The sequence below is a fragment of the Capricornis sumatraensis genome, chromosome 4, assembly GCF_032405125.1.
Source record: "Capricornis sumatraensis isolate serow.1 chromosome 4, serow.2, whole genome shotgun sequence".
Classification (NCBI taxonomy): Eukaryota; Metazoa; Chordata; class Mammalia; order Artiodactyla; family Bovidae; genus Capricornis; species Capricornis sumatraensis.
The window spans coordinates 135,368,430-135,390,294 of NC_091072.1; the positions used below are offsets into that span (position 1 = coordinate 135,368,430).

General features: G+C 38.2%; 1 protein-coding gene across 1 annotated transcript in view; it reads right to left on the reverse strand.

Moving 5' to 3' along the window:
• Positions 1 to 21,865, reverse strand: part of PIK3C2G (phosphatidylinositol-4-phosphate 3-kinase catalytic subunit type 2 gamma) — a 487,933-nt gene that overhangs the window by 64,231 nt on the left and 401,837 nt on the right. The window lies entirely within an intron of this gene.

Genomic DNA, 21,865 nt, shown 5'->3' on the forward strand with positions numbered 1-21,865 from the left:
TGTATTTATTGTTTTAAGCAAAGAAGCCTTTCCTATATTTTTATCTGAAGGGCACCACTACATAACTGATTATTGCTTTTGACTATCATAGTTCAGTTCAGTTCAGTCGCTCAGTCATGTCCAACTCTTTGAGACCCCATGAATCATAGCATGCCAGGCCTCCCTGTCCATCACCAACTCCCAGAGTTCACTCAAACTCATGTCCATCGAGTCGGTGATGCCATCCAGCCATCTCATCCTCTGTCATCCCCTTCTCCTCCTGCCCCCAATTCCTCCCAGCATCAGGATCTTTTCCAATGAGTCAGCTCTTCGCATGAGGTGGCCAAAGTATTGGAGTTTTCAGCTTTAGCATCAGTCCCTCCAATGAACACCCAGGACTGATCTCCTTTAGGATCGACTGGCTGGATCTCCTTGCAGTTCAAGGGACTCTCAAGAGTCTTCTCCAACACCACAGTTCAAAGGCATCAATTCTTCGGCACTCAGCTTTCTTCACAGTCCAACTCTCACATCCATACATGACCACTGGAAAAACCAGAGCCTTGACTAGATGGACCTTTGTTGGCAAAGTAATATCTCTGCTTTTCAATATGCTATCTAGGTTGGTCATAACTTTCCTTCCAAGGAGTAAGCTGATGCCATATTAGCTGCAAAGCTGCCTGACATTCTCCATTCTCCCCAGCTAGCCTTGTTCTGTGCAATGGCTCTTTCAACCTTTTCCAGAAACTTAAACTTCCACTTGTGACTCCTTTCCTGGTGATTTTGTCTGCACTCTAGAGAAAAACAAAAGGCAGATGGAGATTTCTGAATTTCCTGCTGAAAAATCTACAGATGCACAAAGTCATATTTTCTCTTTTCTTCCTTCTCCAAGGGAAGATCTGTCTCTCTTCCCATCTATACTAAGTTGAATTGCACCCTCCCCCCAGATGTTGAAATCCTAACCCACAGTAGCTCAGAATGTGAACTTCTTTGGAAATAAGCTAACTGTAGATATAATTTTTGGAGAAGGAAATGACAACCCACTCCAGTGTTCTTGCCTGGAGAATCCCAGAGATGGGGGAGCCTGGTGGGCTGCCGTCTATGGGGTCACACAGTCAGACACGACTGAAGCGAGTTAGCAGCAGATATAATTAGTTAAGTTAGGATGAGGTCATATGGTGGAGGGTGGACCTCTCATCTGATATGACTGGTGTCTTTATAAAAAGGGGAAATTTAGACATATTTCACGCTGCAAAGATGGTGTGGAGAGACAGGGAGGAGAGGTCCATCTATCATCTACAATCCATGGTGAGAGCCTGGGATAGATTCTTCCTTTACACCTGTCAGAAGAAATCAACCCTGTGACACGTTGATTTCAGGTGTTCATTCATAGCTTCGAGAACTTCGGTGCAATGCATTTCTGTTGTTTTAAGTCACCCAGTGTATGATACTTTGTTACGGCAGCCCTTGCAAACTAAAACACCATTGAATGCTGCTCATGTCCTTCAGTGTCCCAGATTCTATACCTTTCTCCTCAAGAACCTTGTAGAATATCCCAGTCTATAGTCTTTTTCTTCCTTGCTCCTTTCCCTCCCTCCTTCCCTCTCATTCTTACTTTCTTCCTTCCTTCCTCTTCCATTCCTCCCTCTTTCTTTCTCTCACTCAAGAATCAAGTATGGCTATTTCCCTTCATTTTACAACCATATTTCTCTTTTTATGATGTTTACTTTTCTGTCCATTTTATTAGTAGCATCTTATTTAAAAGTAGGGCTTCCCTGGTGGCTAGGAGGTTAAAGCCTCTGCCTGCAATGCAGGAGACCTGGTTGGGAAGACCCCCTGGAGAAGGAAATGGCAACTCACTCCAGTATTCTTGCCTGGAGAATCCCATGGATGGAGGAGCTTGGTGGGCTACAGTCCATGGGGTCACAAAGAGTCGGACACGACTGAGCAACTTCACTTTATTTAAAAGTAACTGCAAGGGTGGCCACACTATACATAAAGCATGAAAAGACTATAGCCCTAACAGTTATTCCTAGATAAATTTTTCCTTCACCATTTCCATTCTTTCCAAGTTTTATTCCAGAAAGAGAGAGAAGGTCGATTAATATGTCCATAAGGAGTAATTGCCATCACAATATTAACTTGGACAAAAACATTAAGGACCCAATTTAGCTGGTACCATCTTATTTTTCCTGGGCTTCCCTTGTGGTTCAGCTGGTAAAGAATCCACCTGCAATGCAGGAGACATGGGTTCAATCCCTGGGTTGGGAAGATCCCCTGGAGAAGGGAAAGGCTGCCCACTCCAGTATTCTGGCCTGGAGAATTCCATGAACTGTATAGTCTATGGGGTAACAAACAGTCGGACACAACTGAGCAACTTTCACTCGCTCACTTCACTCACTTTCCATTTAGGGCTTCCCTGATAGCTCAGTTGGTAAAGAATCTGCCTACAACGCAGGAGATCGCAGTTCAATTTCTGGGTTGGGAAGATCCCCTGGAGAAGTGAAAGGCTACCCACTCCAGTATTCTGGCCTGGAGAATTCCATGGACTGTACAGTCCTTGGGGTCGCAAAGAGTCGGACATGACTGAGTGACTTTCAGTTTCAGTTTTCAGTATCCTATTTTCCCACTAGACAAGTTTAAAAAAAAGTCAAAGTTTTCTCAGTGTGGAAGCGTAGGACAGCTTTTATACTGACATGCTACCCCAGATGAGTTATAAAATTTCTCAAACCACGCAAAGTATACTCATACAAAAACAATTTCTTGTCATTAATGTCCCTTTCAAGTCCTGTTATTTTTCTCCTCTTTGACACAAACTTACGGGAAGAGCTGTCAGTACTCACACTGATTCCACTTCAACTTCCTCTCGCTTTATCATCTACCACACTCAGGTTTCTGTCATTAATCGAACTTTGAAAATGCTCTTACCATCATTTCTCTTGTTTAAGGTCTTTTTCCCCCCTAAATCAATCCAATGGAGATTTTCTTGGCCCTTTATATATATATATATATATATAGCTACTCCATTTTTAGTGAAAAATTCTCTTTCACTTGCTTCCTTGTTGTCCCAGTTTTTCTTCCATTTGTCCTGTCATCTCTTCTTACACTTTTTTTTCAGGCTCCTTTTCATCTTGCTTATAACTTCACTTCTAGTGTCCTTCACTTCAAGAGCTTCCCTGGTGGCTCAGACGGTGAAGTGTCTGCCCGCAATGCGGGAGACCTGGGTTCGATCCCTGGGTCGGGAAGATCCCCTGGAGAAGGAAATGGCTCATTTCTCTCATTGTTCTAACATGCTCTTTCTGGGTAATGTTATCCCCCTTGGTGGCTTCTATATTCCCTGGTGGTCTAGGGGTAAGACTCTGAACTCCCAATGCAGGGAACCCAGGTTTGATAACTGGTCAAGGAACTAGGTCCCACATGGTGCAGCTGAGAGTTCACATGCCACAACTAAGACCCGGAGTAGCCAAATAAATAAATGAATAAATACATAAATATTTTTAAAATAGACATTATAATGATTTGCAAATCTATAGTTTTATCTCCATTCTGTCTCTTGAGCCTCAGCCCTCTACTTCACGACATCGAAATATCTTTTTATTGGCTTCCTTGACTATTCTAAAGATAATTAAAACCCCCAAAGTACACAACTAGATGCATTTTCTTTTCCCTTGATTTGCGACTTCTTCCTGTACATGCATGCTCAGTCACTAAGTCGTGTCTGACTCTTTGCCACCCTATGGACTGTAGCCCACAGGGCTCCTCTGTCCATGGGATTTTTCAGGCAAGAATACCAGAGCGGGTTGCCATTTCCTTCTCCAGAGGGTCTTCCTGACCCAGGGATCAAGCCCACATCGCCCATATCTCCTGCATTGTAGGCAGATGCTTTACCACTGTGCCACCACTATCCTGAACTGCATTTCCTCACACTCTCTCACCTTTTCTACATGTTCTTTCTCCATCCTTTCCACCTCTATCCACCCACTTGCCCAAGCTTTATCACATTCTCTTTTCTCTACTCATTTAGGCTAGTCAGTGTGATATCAAGAGCAGAGATCATTTATTCACTCATATCTAATAGAGTAGTTTTGCTCAATAAATATTTATTAATAAAAACAGTGATCTGACTTCAGATATAGAATACATTGGTCTTCTAATGGAAATATTTTTAATCTGTGTAGCAGGTTTATGCATCATTATAAACTAGTTGATTAGCAATTTTGATCTCTACATGTTGATCTCTTGTGAACTTGTTTAATAATCTATCTTCAAGAAATATATCCATATTCAGAGAGCTGACCAAATCAACTTTTTCAGTTTGAGAGTCTGAAGTCAAATTTCAGGCCATGCAGAATTTGTGGTTGGTTTTTGCCAAGCAGTCAGTTATTCTCATTTTGGCAACATTTTGACCTCACCTCCTAATGGTTATTAAACTCCAGTAGTAGGCAGAATATTTCCCCAGTTAGTGTCTGAAATGTCACCACTAGCTAATTATTCCCTTGTGTTTACACTGTCATATCCTTGAAACCTTCATTTGTAATTCCAGGTGTGGGTGACATGCTTAACGCTAATTTCTTCTTGTGGCAAGATGGTTTTCACTCAATGAAAAAAATGATTCAGTGTCAATGGAAGAGAAAAAAAAATCAATAAAAATGATGATAGGATAGGAAAATTAATATTACTGGATTTCAAAATAATTAAATTTTTTCTCACATTTGGCTTTACTTGTGCACACGTATCCCACAGCTTTTTAGCATGTTGCACTACTGGAGAGTTTGGAGAATTATCGAAATGTTAGTGCTATAATTGCTTTCACTGATAACCTGAACCAGTGTTTTCAGTTGAGTTTGTACTGACCACCAGGCAGTGTGGCTATCTTTAGCCGTGTAGACTGAGCAATTCTATGGGTGCCTTCTTTACATTGACGATAGATATACTTCTAGTCTGCAGAGCTCTCCAAATGTAGAGCTGCCAGATATAATAAATAAAAACAGATGATGCGCAGGACTTCCTTAGTGGTCCAGTGGCTAAATCTCTGCTCCCAGTGCAGGAGAGCTGGATTCTACCCCTGGTCAAGGAATTAGATCCCACATGCTGCAATTAAAATATTCCTGCATGCCACAATGAAAATTGAAGATCCTGCATGCTGCAACTAAGACCTGACACAGCCAGATCAATCAATCAATATATTTTTTAATATATATGTTTTTAGAAAAGATGATGTCCATGCAATATTTGCAATGTGGAAAGTGGAAGTGTTAGTCACTGAGCTATGTCCAACTCTTTGCAATCCCCTGGACTGTAGCCAGCCATACTCCTCTATCCATGGGATTCTCCAGGCAAGGACACTGGAGTAGGTTGCCACGCCCTTCCCCAAGGAATCTTCCTGACCCAGGGACAGACCTGGGTCTCCCACATTGCAGGCAGATTCTTTACCATCTGAGCCAGAAATTTATTTATCTCATATTCAGATTTAACTGGGCAGCCTGCATTTTATCTAAATACCCTACAGTGTAAGATGCTTAAAAATGTATGGGCACACTTTTGGTTGTCTCAATGACTAGAGAGTACAATTGGCAATTAATGAATAGGGCTACTTATTCTAAATATCCTGACATACCTACAATATTCTCCCATCATAAAGAATGTTACTTTTCTGTTTAATTTTTCAAATGGTAATAGTTTTCCAGAGGAAAAACTCTGCTTCATTTTAGAAATGAAAAAACTGAATATCAGAACTCATAAGGGGTTGGCTGATTAAAATTAGTATAAAAAAGAATGTAGAGTATAATTGGTATGCCTGGGCTCAACTGTGTTACCACTGCCAATGACCTATAGACATGAAGAATACCTAGGGGGACAGGTGTGCCTACAGAGAGTTTTGCAGTCTTTTGCACAGGAGTAAAGCAATTGGGACATATTGATGAGTTATAAACAAAAATATGATATTATTTTCAGAAAAATAATTTTATAATTATATACTATATATTGGTGGAGAAAGAAATGGCAACCCACTCCAGTATTTCTGTCTGGAAAATTCCATGGACAGAGGAGCCTGGTGAGCTACAGTCAATGAGTTGGACATGACTGAGCAATGAACACACACAATATACTTATATGCCATAAGTTTATTTCTAAGATATTTCTTAGAAAGTTTACAGTGCAGCACTGTGGAGGAAAGGAAAAACAGAAGCCAGACTTAGAGAATATCATCAGCAAAATCCCTTGTAAACGCAACACATTCTACTCTCCAAGTATTCCATTCTGCTTTCCTTGTAAGTTTCGGAATAATGGTAGTGCTGTCTCACATTTCTCTTTATAACCCTGGTCCTGGTGATGGGGTAGGTCTCCTCCTTGCATCTGCTTGCTCTTCTAATCTCCACACTTGCTTCCTATTTAAAAATGCTCTGCTTTGAATATCCACGTCTACTACACAGCCCTCTCCCTCTTGTTTCACTTGTCTACTGACCTCTGGGTCACTGGCCTTTATTCCAAGAACATTTAAAATCCTGGAACATTGTCATTTTCTCCAATAGTACCAGTCACAATTCACACTTCCATTTTTTTTTTCTTTCTTTCTTTCCAATTACTTTACAATATTGTAGTGGTTTTTGCCATACATTGACATGAATCAGCCATTTAATATTGACACAAAACATTCTTTTTTTATAAAATTCATTTCACCCAGTAATCTTATTCTGCATCTCACTCCATCACTCACTTTTGTTCTCTTGATCTTATCTTGATCAATGACTGAAGCTCTTCCATTGTCTTGATTTCTAGCCTCTGAGGCTACAATACCCGCTCCCTCCTTTTCAGTTCACTTCCTCCAGTTATATAACTCAAACAATCTGTTGACCTTTACACTGAACTTAACCCCTCTCATATTCTCCTATCCTTCCTTGGCCAATATGGATCTCATGGTCGATACTTACAATAACTCTCTTGCATACTTCTTTCAACTCCTTCGACCCTTTCTCCCTTTTCTCTGGTTACTCTCTGCCAGCTGTGCAACTGTAACAGGCCTGAAGAATGTTGCTGAAGAAAATCACTCACCCATGCTTACTGATCTTACTGTCACTTCATGCCCATTACCATTGAATTGGCATTCAAGATTTTCTGGCAATTTTACACATATCACTATCCCATTTACTCTTCCATTCACCTATAGGACTATTTAATGTCTTAACCTCACTCCCTCTTAATGCTTTCTCCTTCTATCAATCTTCTTGTTGACAGGAAAAACAGCAGCAGAGAAGAATTTTTATAAGCTCCCAACATCCGTCATCTTACTGTACCTCCGCCATTTTGTCTGCTACATAGGTGGACTGCCTGAGCTCTAATTTGAGACTGATTTGGGCACCAGATAGCACGCCTTCTTCTCTACTTTAGGTCATCACTCTCATATCTGGCTAAGTGCATCACCAATTTTTGATTCTTTAGTGGATTTTCCTACCAGCTTATACATATCACTCATTTCAAAAAAAAAAATTATTAACTTACATTTCCCTGCACACTATTTCCTCCCCTCCTCCTTTGCCCCCCCTCACCCCCAATTCATCCTTAGAGGAAAGATTCTGCAAGGATTGTTTTCTTCTTTCTATCCCAAATTTCTCTCTTCACATTCTCTTTTGAGCCCATTTTAATCAAGTTTTTGTTCCCAACACGCTCATCAAACTGACTTGGTAAATTCACCAAAGATATCCATTTTGCTAATCCAGTGGTCAGTTCTCAATGTTTGACCCATCAGTAGCATCTGAAACAGCACGTCATTCCTTCTTCTTTGATATATTTCCTTCTCTTGGATTCCAGGCACCAGATTCCTTCAGTTTCCAACAGATTGATTTTTCTCTGTCTCTTAGATTGATTCTCTTCCATCATCTCAAACTTCAAAATTGGTGTGCTACATGGTCTCATCCTCAGACCTCTTCTCTTTAATATTTACATTTTCACCCTAAGTAATATCCAGTCTCATGGCAAGAAAAACCAATTATTAGCTGAAACTCCAATATTTATATTTCCAGTCTCTCTTTTCCCCTCAACTCAAAACAGTCAATTTTCTACTCGACATCTCTACTTAGAAGCCTCATAAGCAACTCAGTATATTTTGATCCAAAACCCCCACTCCCCACTGCTCCTCCTGTAGTTTTATCCATCACAGCAAACATTCAACCAATGCAAGATTGTATGGCCATAAAGGTGGGTTGTTGGCCTGCATTTATCCTGATTAATCAGTTTGTGTGCCCTAATAGTTGTTAAGTATTTGGAACATCCCTCCTATGTAAAACATTATATACTTGGTGAATAAATTAATACATGGTTGGTATTTATCTTAAATGACTTTAAAGTTATTGAACTTTGATATCAGTGATCCAGGTAAATGCACTAAGCTATATTAAATACTCTATGAGGTTATACATATATTTTCTTTGCTAAAGCAGATGTTTATTTAACTAATATAGGATTCTTAATGTCTAATAATGTGTCTTTAAATTAGAAATTCAGTCAGTAAAAAGTAAATCTAAAAGCCAACTGAGCAATTTAAAACCAAAATCTGCATCAGCTTATATTTCAAACTCAGAGTCATATTAATAGTTTGTTTACCAATTATATTATTAAGGCATTTTTAATTTAAAATAACTGATTTTTGAGAGTTGATCAATTCAAAGTCACCGAAAACCCAAGTGTTTTTCTAATATCATATGAATATATTCTTGTTCTCAAAGATGACAGAACGTTAAATCCTTGCAAACATCAGAAGTAATGTAATATGACACTGAGATCAATTTTTTCTTTCTTTAAAATAACACATTAAGAATTCCCATTTATTAACTGGCCAGCCAGCATCTAGAACTGACTGCAAGATTTAGTTTCAGCAAGTTAAAACAATAAGCTAAATCTATCTCTCTCAAACGCCATGAAGCATTGTTAAAAATGTGAATTTAAAAATGAATTCCCTTAAGAGTTTTAAATCAAAGTTGAACAGTAATTATATTTTATTGCTTTTTTCATAGAGCAGCTTGTCAGAATGTCCAGTCTTTAATGTAGTTCAACCCACTATATTTGTATTGGAGTTACATGGAAGAATGGCTCTATGAAAAATAGTGAACTTCTAAGGAATCTTTTATAATCCTGGCTCTAAAATGTCATCAGCATTTTTCTAGACTCTGAAAAATAATCTTAGTTTTTACTGATGATACACATATGACATTTATCCTGCCTGCATCCTAATCTCAGCCAGCTTCACATAGGAAAAGAGCAACATAGTGACAAGTGCGGTAATTAACATCTGGGTTTAGCAAGCAGAGAACAAGAAACATATGTTCACTATTAAGACAGGATTTACCCGTTTGGATTTATTTTGATGTTTGATTTCTGCTTAAAAAAATAATATTGCTTATGCCGTAAGTGATAGCATTCCTTATTTTAAGGGACTACTAGAAATAAGCAATAAGACTGAGAAGAGCTAAAAATCACAGTGAATATGGTTTTTAAAAGTTTTCAGACAACAGCTGTTGGTTTATCTCAGCTAAACTCCAATGTGGGAACACATTTGTTTAGGTACTGCAATCATGTGCTATAACTTTTATTACATGTTTATATTGCCCTTTATAAAGATCTTACTTAGTTTACAATATAATTTAACCAAAACAGAGCAAAATTTAAAGAAACAAAAGGAATTCCTGTTATCACAACTATCATTTACTTGTGGAATGAAACTACACACATTGAAAGAACAAAAGAAATTTCAATGACTTTGAGAGACGGGAGTCAAGCTAAACAAGCAAACAAAAACCAAGTAGATAGAGGGCTAGGATGTCTAAATTGGGTGCTTGCAGCCTCATTAGAAGAAAGTGAAATAGTGTGTAACTGTAGTCCTCATTTATGTCTGTTTTATCAACCAATTTATGTGTGGAGAAGGGGACCGGAGAGAAGAGAGAGAAGGAGAGGGGAGAACGATGGTCTCAGGGATCCATAGTCATCCCTCTATTTGAGGTGCTCTTGGTTTTACTGATGATACATACATGTGTATCATTGGTAATTGATATACATATACCTTGGATTCAGATAAAACCTCCAGAGACATCTCTCCCATCTAACTTAACTCTGATACTTGAGACTGGACTTCAAAACAGTTTTTTCATCTCATTTCCTTGACAAGAAAACAAGACTGCTTACAATCGAGTATGCCCCTGAAAGGGTATATAATATTTTATTTTAGTAAGGTAAGGTTGTCCAATTTCATATTCAAGATGCACCTAGTACTTTCTTTTTTTCCTCCTTTTCCACTCACTGCCATCTATTATTTATATATTAATGTCTCTATGTATCACCATATTATAAACTCATTGAGAGTAAAGCATATATTGCATTATTTTAATCTTTCCAATTTGTTCTCTACAACCAATTTAAAGTTTTTAATCTAGAGTGTTATACATAGTAAGTGATCAGTAAAAATTTAAAAGCCTTTACAGAGTTATGTACAGTGATATAAAATATTTTTAAATAGTTACAAATAAGTGCTTCACATAACTAAAAAAGACTGCAATGTTTAGTGTATAGACATAATAGAATTTTTGTATTTGCTACATTGCCATATGATAAGCAGCTATGGAAGAAGAAAAGTATTTTTATGAGGATTTTTCCAGGGTCAGAAATGAGGATAATCCTATCACAGGAGTATTCAGCAGAGAAATATCTGCTGAAATAAAATATCTGCTAAAATAAAATTTATTATATAAATTTATTATATATAAATTAACTGTCTTATTAAAAGAGGAAAAATATGTGTATGTAAACAAGTCCTCTAAATTGTCCATATCACTTAAAATAATTACAATATTTATGTTATATCCCTGACTTTATAGATTTTAGTGTTTATGCAGATAGCGCTGTTAAAACGTATGAGAGAAGGGAAGAAATGCATCAATAATACAAAGTTTTTTAAAAATCTAAAAATAACACGATTTACTTTGGAGTTATTTATGTGATTTTTAGGCCAATAAGGTTTATTTAGAGAAAGTGAAGTTGCTCAGTCATGTCCGACTCTTTGTGACCCCGTGGACTGTAGCTCTCCAAGCTCCTCCGTCCATGGGATTCTCCAGGCAGGAATACTGGAGTGGGTTGCCATTTCCTTCTCCAGGGGATCTTCCCGACCCAGGGATCGAACCCAGGTCTCCCGCATTGCAGGCAGACGCTTTAACCTCTGAGCCACCAGGGAAGCCCCAAGGTTGATTTAGCTGCTCTTAAAATAAGTTTTCATTCCTTGGATACAAACAAATGGAATCAGGGAAGCATACACCAGCATGTGGAGACACTTAAGCTTTCACTGTAGTTAATCTACTTGAAGATAACTGACATTTGACATTATACATCACGGAGAACCTGGGTGGTCAGTCAGGTCACACTGCTTATTAAGGCTAGTCAGCATCTGCTGATGTCCCTGTCAAATTATTAGTGTTCTATCACTGTATAATATGTATAACGAGTAATGGATCAGATGCATAAAGTTCCTGGTTGTTTAGTCGCTAAGTCATGTCTGATTCTTTGTGACCCTGTGGACTGTGGCCCTCCAAGCTCCTCTGTCCATGGGATTTTCCAGGCAAGAATGCTGGAGTGAATCTCCATTTTCTTCTCCAGGGTAATCTTCCCAACCCAGGGATTGAACCTGCCTCTCTCGTATTGCAGGTGGATTCTTGACCGCTGAGCCACCAGGAAAACCCCCATAAAGTTCCTTAGCAATAAAGGAAAGAAAACCCCCATGTGTGAAATTGTGAGTCTTTATGAAGCTCCAGAACATATTAACATACACAGAATACGGACAAGGATTGGAATTTTCTTGGAGCAGTGTACATATCTGATTCAGCTTTTGAATTTCTAGAGCAGAATTTCCCAAACCTGGTGGTGTCAGAAACGTGTGTGTGTGCTCAGTCGCTTCAGCCATGTCTGCCTCTTGGTGACCCTATGGACTTATAGCCCTTCAGACTCCTCTGTCCATGGGATTCTCTAGGCAAGAATATTGGAGTGTGTTGCCATGCCCTCCCCCAGGGGATCTTCCCAACCCAGGGATTAAACCCACATCTCTTATGTCTCCTGTGTTGGTGTCAGGTTCTTTACCTCTAGCACCACCTGGGAAGCCCATGTCAGAAACAGGTTCTTAAAAAACCACACAGATACCTAGCTAGATACAGTCATACCTTGAAGATATTGTAGGTTCAGTTTCAGAACATCATAATAAAGTGAATATAGCAATAAAGTGAGTCACACAAACTTTTTGGTTTCCCGGTGCATATAAAAGTGATGTTTACAATATACTGTAGTCTATTAAGTGAGCAATAGCAATATGTCTTTAAAAAACATGCATAACTTGTTTAAAAATACTTTATTGCTAAAAGAATGCTAACTATCATCTGAGCCTTCAGCAAATTGTAATCTTTTTAATGGCAGGGGGCCTTACTCTGCTGATGATGGTTGCTGACTAATCAGGCTGAAGGTTGGGGTGGTTGCAGCAACTTCTTCAAATAAGATGACACGATGCCTCTTTGACAAATGATTTCTCTGTAGCAGGCAATGCTGTTTGATAGCATTTATCCACAGTAGAATGTTTTTTAAAATTGCAATCAATCTGCTCAAGCTGTGCTGTTGTTTTATCAACTAAGTTATGTAACATTTAAAAGTTTTCGTTGTCATTTCAACAATCTTCATGGCCTCATTACCAAGAGTGGATTCCACCTCAATAAACAAGTTGATTTGCTTAACCATAAGAAGCAACTCCTCTTCATCTGTTAAAGTTTCATCATAAGATTATAGCAATTCAGTCCCATCTTCAGGCTCCACTTTCAAATCTAACTCTCTTGCTATTTATATCATACCTGTAGTTACTTCCCCCACTGAAGTCTTGAACCTCTCAAAGTCATCCATGAGGGCTAGAATCAACTTCTTCTAAACTGTGAATGTTGATATCTTGACCTCTTCCCAGGAGTCATGAAATGTTCTTAATGGCATCTAGAATGGTGAATCTTTTCCAGGAGAGTGTCAGTTGATTTTGCCCAGATCATCAGAGGCATCACTATCTATGGCAACTTTAGCCTTAAAAAATGTTTTTCTTAAATATTAATGTTGGTGCAAACGTAATTGCAGTTTTTGCATTGTGGAAATTTGCCATTTGATATTGGAATGCATTCCTAATAAATAAGTCATGTTATACATCATTTTAATGTGCATTTCTTGGTTTATATATTTTTTTTGCTAACGACTTATTACTTGCTGTTTATTTGATATTTACCTTAGACTATCGAAATGATGTTAAGACAAAAAGAAAATCTGAGCGATTTTCTTCTTTGAATTCAAAATGGATCGTAAAGCAGTGGAGACAACTTGCAATATCAACACATTTGGCCCAGGAACTGCAAATGAATATAGAGTGTAGTGATGGTTCAAGAAGTTTTGCAAAGGGGATGAGAGCCTTGAAGACAAGCACAGTGGCCAGACATTGGAAGGTGACAATGACCAATTGAGAGCATCCTCGGAGCTGATCCTCTTAAAACTACATGAGAAGTTACCAAAGAACTCAGCATCGACCATTCTATGGTTGTTTGGCATTTGAAGCGAGTGGGAAAGAGGGGAAATGCTTGATAATTGGGTGCCTCATGAGCTGACTGAAAATAAAAAAAAAAAATCATCATTTTTAAGTGTTGTCTTATTCTACACAACAACAATGAACCATTTTTCAATTGGATTGTGATGTGCGATGAAAAGTGGATTTTATATGACAACCGGCGGTGACCAGCTCAGTGGCTAGACTGAGACGAAGTGCCAAAGAACTTCCCATAGCCAAACTTGCACCAATAAAAGGTCATGGTCCCTGTTTGGTGATCTGCTGCCAGTCTGATCCACTACAGTTTTCTGCATTCTGGCAAAACCATTACATCTGAGAGGTATGCTCAGCAAATCAATGAGATGCATGGAAAACCACAACATCTACAGTTGGTATTTGTCAACAGAAAGGGCCCAGTTCTCCACAACAACACCCGACTGCACATCACACAACCAATGCTTCAAAAGTTGAATGAATTGGGCTACGAGGTTTTGCCTCATCCACCATATTCACCTGAGCTCTTGCCAACCGACTACCACTTCCTCAAGCATCTTGACAACTTTTTGCAGGGAAAATGCTCCCACAACCAGCAGGAGGCAGAAAATGCTTCCCAAGAATTCATCAAATCCCAAAGCACAGATTTTTATGCTACAGGAATAAGCAAACTTCTCGTCGTCAAAAACATGTTACTTGTAATGGTTCCTATTTTGATTAATAAAGATGTGTTCGAGTCTGGTTATGATGATTCATGGTCTGAAACCACAATTACTTTTGCATCAACCTAATAATAAGACTTGAAAGTCAAAATTGCTCCTTGATCCGTGGGCTGCACAATGGATGTAACAGCAGGCATGAAAAATATTAATCTCATTGTCCGTATTCATTTAGTGCACTCTGAGTGAACAGTAATATTTTTAAAAGAATCTTTTTCTTTTTTTTTCCTCAACAATAGCTCTTCAGCAATGGGCTTAAAATATCCAGTAAACCATGTTGTAAACAGATGTGTAAACAGATGTCACCCAGGCTTTGTTGTTTCATTTACAGACCAGAGGGCACAGTAGATTTAGCATACTGTTTGAGGGCCCTAGATTTTTTGGAATTTCAAATGAACACTGGTTTCAACTTAAACACCAGCTGTATTAGTGTAATTACTCTCCCTTGACAAGAGAGTCAGCTTGAGCTCTGAAATTCTAAAGCCATGCATTGACTTCTCTCTCTCTGTGAAAGTCCTGCACAGCATCTTCATCCAAAGCAAGGCTGTTTTGTGTAAACCAAAAATCTGTTGTTTAGTAGAGCAACCTTCATCAATTATCCTAGCTAGATATTTTGGATAACTTGCTGGGGCTTCTGTATCAGCATTTGGTGCTTCACCTTGCACTTTGAGGTTATAGAGACAACTTCTTTCCTTAAACTTCATGAACCAACCTCTGCTAGCTTCAGACTTTTCTTCTGCAGCTTCCTCACCTCTCTCAACCTTAATATAACTGAAAAGAGTTAAAGTCTTGCTCTTTGTTTTAACGGAATGTGTGGCTGGTTTGATTTTTCTATCCAGACCACAAAAACTTTCTCTTATCAGCAGTAAGGCTCTTTCTATTTCTTGTGATTCATGTGTTCACTGGACTAGTACTTTTAATTTCCCTCAAGAACTTTTGCTTTGCATTCACAACTTGACTGAATATTTGGTGCAAGAGGCCTAGGTTTCAGGCCATCTCATCTTTCAGTATGCCTTTCTCACTAAGCTTGATCATTTCTAGCTTTTGATTTAAAGTGTGCGATGTGCAACTCTTCTTTCCACTTGAACATTTAGAGGCCTTTGCAGCATTACTCATTGGCCTAATTTCAATATTTTTGTGTCTCAGAGAATATATTGAGGCCCAAGGATGATGGTGGCAAGAGAGAGAGAGAAAGAGAGAGAGATGAAGGCAAGGCTAATCAGCAATGTGGACCAGTCAGAACACACAAAGGCTCCGAGTCTTATATGGGTCCAGTTCGTGGCACCCTCCCAAAACAATTACAATAGTAATATCAAAGATCACTTGTCTCAGATCACCAAAACAAATATAATAATAGTCAGAAAGATTGAAACATTTTGAGATACCACAATGTGACACAAAGACACAAACTGAGCATATTCTGTTGGGAAAATGGCAATAGATTTGTTTAAAGTAGGGTTACCATAAGCTTCAATTTGTAAATAATAATAATAATAATAATAATACCTGTGCATGGCAAATAAAGCAAAGTGCAATAACATGGAGTATACCTGTTATCTCCCTTTGCCTGTATGACCAGCATCTCTAAAGACTGGCCTAGAACATACTTTTTAAAACCTCCCCATGAAGCACTTGATCAGTAGGTACTATTTTGGTTTCTTGGTCAGAAAGTATACAATGTAGGCAATCAATAAACATTTGTTGAGTGACAGAGACAGTAGATTTTGAAAGCATTAATAGTCTTTATTATTCCAGTCCTCAGATTTAATTTTTATTGATTTTATCTTTGTTAATCTAGCACTATTTTATTTTGTTATATAGAAAGGACAACTAAGAAGCAGATGTAGGATTTACATCTTAGGAAGGTATTTTCTTGTACTTCAACTACTCATTTTACAAAATTCAATTAAACTATTAGCAAGGTGTTTGTGAGAATCACACCCGTCATATCAGTTTCCTTTTGCTTGATACTATTATGGCACAAAATAGGATTGCTCTCTTTGGAAGTCCAGGGTTAGAAAGTGGTTGACATAGCCTTACTTGGAGCATTTCTGGGATCTGTGATTTCACAGTAGCATCTCATGTTTGATGATATAAATATATCTTCTTTTTTTCTTCTCCTCCTTTTTTTTTTCCATTCAAATCTTAGATCTTAATTCATCCGAAACAAAAATAATGTGGTGCTTGAAATGTCTTAAGCCTTGTTTTCCCTAAATGTTTGCCAATAGAATTTAAGAATAGCACAAAACAAAATAAAGGCATCTCTTCTTGGGGCCTCTTCAGTAGCACTTTAATTTAGCACAGTAGTAAATATGAATGTGATGAAAACTGAGGTCCTCTGGTATTCTGTTCAGCTGTCTCAGTGCAGCTGTGATCATGATGAGCTTTAACACTGTTCATTAAACCTTGTGGTGATAAACTTCACTTTGCAAGTCTTCTCTACCTGTATATGTCTGATTCCTTTACTTTCCCCCTCTCATGACAGTCCTCTGCTAACAGTTCTCTGTGAACCCAACCTCTAGGCAGATATATTTAGGAAATCTCTGTTGCCATACCAAGACAGATCTCAGTATTTACCCTGTTCACACCAGGACCGAAAATCAGAAGCCTCTTCACTTTGCACTCACTTGTCTCTGCTTAAATAGGCCAAAGACTGACATTTTCAATGGTTACTAGATATTTTGTCAATTACCCTGAAAAGTCTTTAAAACAGTCTTTAAAACTACCTAATCTGTAAGGCAGCCCTCAGCCTGAAAGATGACAATCCCATTCACAGTCCTCTCAGCATGATCCCTTACAGACAGTTGTCATAGCCATGTGTCATTCACTATGACAAAGTGAATGGACATGACCTTCAGAGAATGTCAGAGTTACTAAGAACATTAAGATTTCAGCACACTACATTTTTGAATATGCAAAAAGCATTTGAATTCCAATGACATAAATTCACTTGCCTTGATCCTATAGAACAGAAGCTTCTCTTATCACTTATTTCCCACTACTCATTGATTTGAGACCTAAATACTAAATATAGTCAAAAGATATAATATATAGTTTATATTGAGTATGCTAGTATAATATTGGATTGGCCAAAAACATTCTTTCAGTTTTTCTATAAGATTTACAGAAAAGTCCTAATGAATGCTTTAGCCATCTCAAACAGGTAAATTCATGCACATGCAAGACAGCTACTATATCACTTAGTATAGTGTAGATTCCTATTGTCTAGTGCTGTTTCAACAATCATTTTACATTTTTATTTCCAGTTAGCTTATTATGTGGTTCTGTTCCCACGATGAACAGATACTGTTCACTTCTTTCTCTTTGTTCATAGGAGATATATTACAGATGTGCTCTGAGTGATCTTTCTGAAGGGTAAAATCATGACCCAGTGCACCAGTAATGCTTGCCATTTAAAGCATGGCCAAGCAGTGTTCCTGGCTTTAGCACTAGGTAACCAAGGAACTTGTCCTCAAGCTGGCAGCTAGCAAGATTCTCCAGACCATTCTTTACCAAGCCAGAGGTTGCAGGGTTCATGTGGGATTATACAGGGGGGTGAGAAAAAAATCAAAATTGCATTCATATTTATTTTATAATATCATCCAAAATTTCCCCAAAATTTTGTATTATTTTCTATAAATTTTAAAGCCTTTATTGCTTACTAGCATGGTAGTTTATATATTAAAAATAAATTATATATTTCAGGAGCATGCATTAAATTAAAATAAAACTGGTAAGAATAAGTTAGGAGACTGCTGGTACTTTTCAGATGCAAAGTTTCAGTCCCCTAGGTTTTACAAAACAACATAAATCCTATAGGTTAATATATGCTAATAATTCTGTTATTTTTCATTTAAAGTATTTGTTAAATATTGATGAGATTATAAGTGTGCTATCCATGAATAAAAATTAAGTGAATATAGTCACTGATTTCTTTAAGCTTCCAAACAAGAGAAAAACATGTAACCATAATGGATGCTTTGTCCTTGCAATTCCCCTTGTCTAGCACAACTTTTTCCCGGTTGCTATTTACTAACTTGTATTATGTTTGCCCTTTAACAACAACCTGAATGCCATACTCCCTGGGATGCCTTCTTTACCTCACTGGGAACTGAGTTAAGTATACCTCCTTAAGTGCTCAGGCGCTTGTTCTTTGATACAAAACAGCATCTCCAGCTGAGCTAGCAGCCTGGAAACAATATTGTAGCACAATATTCTTGAGTCCAGATTTGCTAAAAATCAATAATATAGTAGGGTACCTTAATATCTACTACATTGGAAACCAAATATCTGACCATGTCCAAACTGGAAAAAATAAAAAAAAAAAAAGAGGAAAGATGACTAGACTAAGAAATATGGTTCTCAAATATGTCACGGAGATTTCCCTTGTGACGCAGTGCATTAAAAAAAAAAAAAATCTGTCTACCAATGCAGGGGACATAGGTTCAATCCCAGGTCCAGGAAGATTTCACATGCTACAGAACAACTAAGCCCGTGTGTTTCAACTACTGAGCCTGAGCTCCAGAGCCTGTGAGTGGCAACTACTGAGTCCACCGTCACAGTTACTGAACGCTTAGTGGCTAGAGCCTGTGCTTGACAACAAGATAAGCCACCTCAATGAGAAGGCCTCGTGCTACAGTGAATAGTAGCCCCTGCTCACCACAACTAGAGAAAGCCAGAGCAAAGCAATGAAGACCCAGCAGAGCCAACAACAACAACAACACTATCATGGATCAGAACACCCTGGAAGGCTAATTAAGACACACGGCTGTACCTCATCCCCAAAGTGTCTGATTTAGATTCTTGTTGAGGATGAGGCTGATATTTTGCAGTCTTATAAAATTTCAGTTGATGACCCAAGCACAGTCCAGAAACTGAGCTTTGAGAAGCACTAGTCTTAGGGACTGATGATAGGGATTTAAAATTTTCTCTTCTTGATTCTGACTACATGCAATCTAATACAATCATTATTGACAACTGTGTATTTTTTTTTTTCTAATAGATTTAGGATGCTTATAATCTGAACTGTGGGATTTTTTTTTAAGTGGGTCTATTCATCAGCAAACCACAATATTACTCAACTAGAAGGTCTAGCAATAAGCCAACATCCTGAATCAAACAGTTAGGAAACAATTTTGAACATGTTCATTAATATATTTCATTTTTAAATTTCAGTAAGGTTACCTTGTTATATACCGACTTAATCTGGTATATAACATGTAAATTAAAACAATTCACACTCTGACTGGAAAGTAATCTCATCTAATGTCTTTCCCAAGCTCCACATGGAGAAGAAAAGTTGTTGAATTCACAGCTGAGAAAAATAGGATTCTTTGGCGTCTTATTAAGTCCCAGTTATGGGGTCAGTTGTGGGAAGATTCCCTGGAGAAGAGAATAGCTACCCGTTCCAGTATTCTTGCCTGGAGAATGGGGGTCCATGGGGTCTCAGTCCATGGGGTCACAAAGAGTCAGATACAACTCAGCAACTTTCACTTTTATAGCGTTAGTTGTAGTCCTCGTGTTACAATACCTTTAACTTACTGAAGTTCAAAGTCTGCACATTGTATGTTTCTTAGATCAAAGTATACCAAAGTGCTGCTAGGATTTATTCAAGACTGCAGAAAAATTATCAAATCACTATGCTGTACACCTGAAACTAATATAATATTGCAAGTCAACTATACTTCAATAAAAGGAAAAGAGACTAGAATCCAGGAGTGGTCTGTTAATGTCCTAATTGGATGGCATCACCGACTCGCTGGACAGGAGTTTGAGTAAGCTCCAGGAGTTGGTGATGGACAGGGAAGCCTGGCTTGCTGCAGTCCATGGGGTCGCAAAGAGTCAGACACAACTGAGCGACTGAACTGAACTGAAAGGCGTCACTATCAGGATGCCTGGATAGAGGAGAAGAAATAGGAGGTTCTCATTGTTTTCATCAAGAAATTCATACTAGAAGCAGTCAATATAAGTGCTTCTTTTCTATACTCACAATTCAATCAACAATAGACAGTTTATAAATGCTAATTACTGATGTAATTAAAAACACTCTAAAATTTGGGGGAGAGGATGAAGAAGAGGTAGAACTATTATATGTTCATCTTATGACATTTATAAATTTTAAAATTGCTTTTGTCTCTTCTTTTTATTGTATCTGTAGGAAATGATAGATGTTAACTAAACCTATCGTAACCATTTCAAAATATCTGTAACTCAAGCCATCATGCTGAAAACTTTGAAAAAATGGACATTATTAATTAGCACACTGAATGTCAAAGATGAGATTTTTTTCATAAAAGTGGTAGCTTGTTGACTAGCATGATTAATATTAGAAATGGTCTCTCATTGGGACACTAAAGTTATTCCAGATATGTGGATTAGCTAAAGATATTCCATAAGTAGTCTCCATTCTTTCCTCAAAAGGCAAAAAGCTTAATAGACCTTGTACCTTTTACACTTGGGCTTCCCTGGTCATTCAGCAGTAAAGAATCTGCCTAATGCAGGAGATGTGGGTTTGATCCCTGGGTTGGGAAGATCCCTTAGAGAAGGAAATGGCTACTCACTCCAGTATTCTTGCCTGGGAAATCTCAAGGACAAAACTGGTTGGCTACAGTCTATGGGATCACAAAGAATAGGACACAGCTTAGCAACTAAACAACAACAACAACAATAACCTTTTACCCTTGGGGATGATGTTCTAGATAAATCCCTAAAAGGTCCTATGTCTAGCCAGTAACCCCAGAGGATTCTATTAGCTTGGTACTTGCCTCTGTAACTTACATTTATCTCATAGGAACTTTTCATGCAAGATGACGATAAGGATTTAATAGTAAAGGGAGCAAGTGCTCCCTTGAATCCTCAGAAGGACCTGTATCTTATGTGTGCACATGTATATTGTATGTATGTGGATATAGGGAGGGATCTTAAGAGCCTTTTTTTTGATGCATATGACAGAAGGGAGCAAAACTGGAAAGTGGCATACCTTTTCAATTTTCCAGCTTACTCAGAATCACTGGTGAGTAGTACCAAAATCTGACCAATAAATTCTTTTTATTATTATTATTATATTTATTTTACAATATTGTATTGGTTCTGCCACACAGCAACATGAATCCACCACAGGTGTACGCATGTTCCCAATCCCAAACCCCCCTCCCACCTCCCCACCCAACACCATCCCTCCAGTGCACCAGCCCAGGCATCCTGCACCCTGCATCGAACCTAGACCGGTGATTCGTTTCTTATATGATATTATGCATGTTTCAACCATTCTCCCAAATCATCCCACCCACTCCCTCTCCCACAGAGTCCAAAAGACTGTTCCATACATCTGTGTCTCTTTTGCTATCTTGCATACAGGTTTATCATTACCAAGAAATTCTTAAACACTTTTTCATATGGGAAGTGACCACAATCTTAGATCCTCTGAAACAGCTGCCTATGAGAGACAAGGTTTCTTAGAACACAGGATGGAGGTAAGGAGGTAGAATGGCAGATATCTCTGGAAGGGAAGGGATTGAGTGGGTGATGACTGCAGCTCTAAACACCCAGTTTTAGTGACAGTATATTCAGTCATTTACTGTAG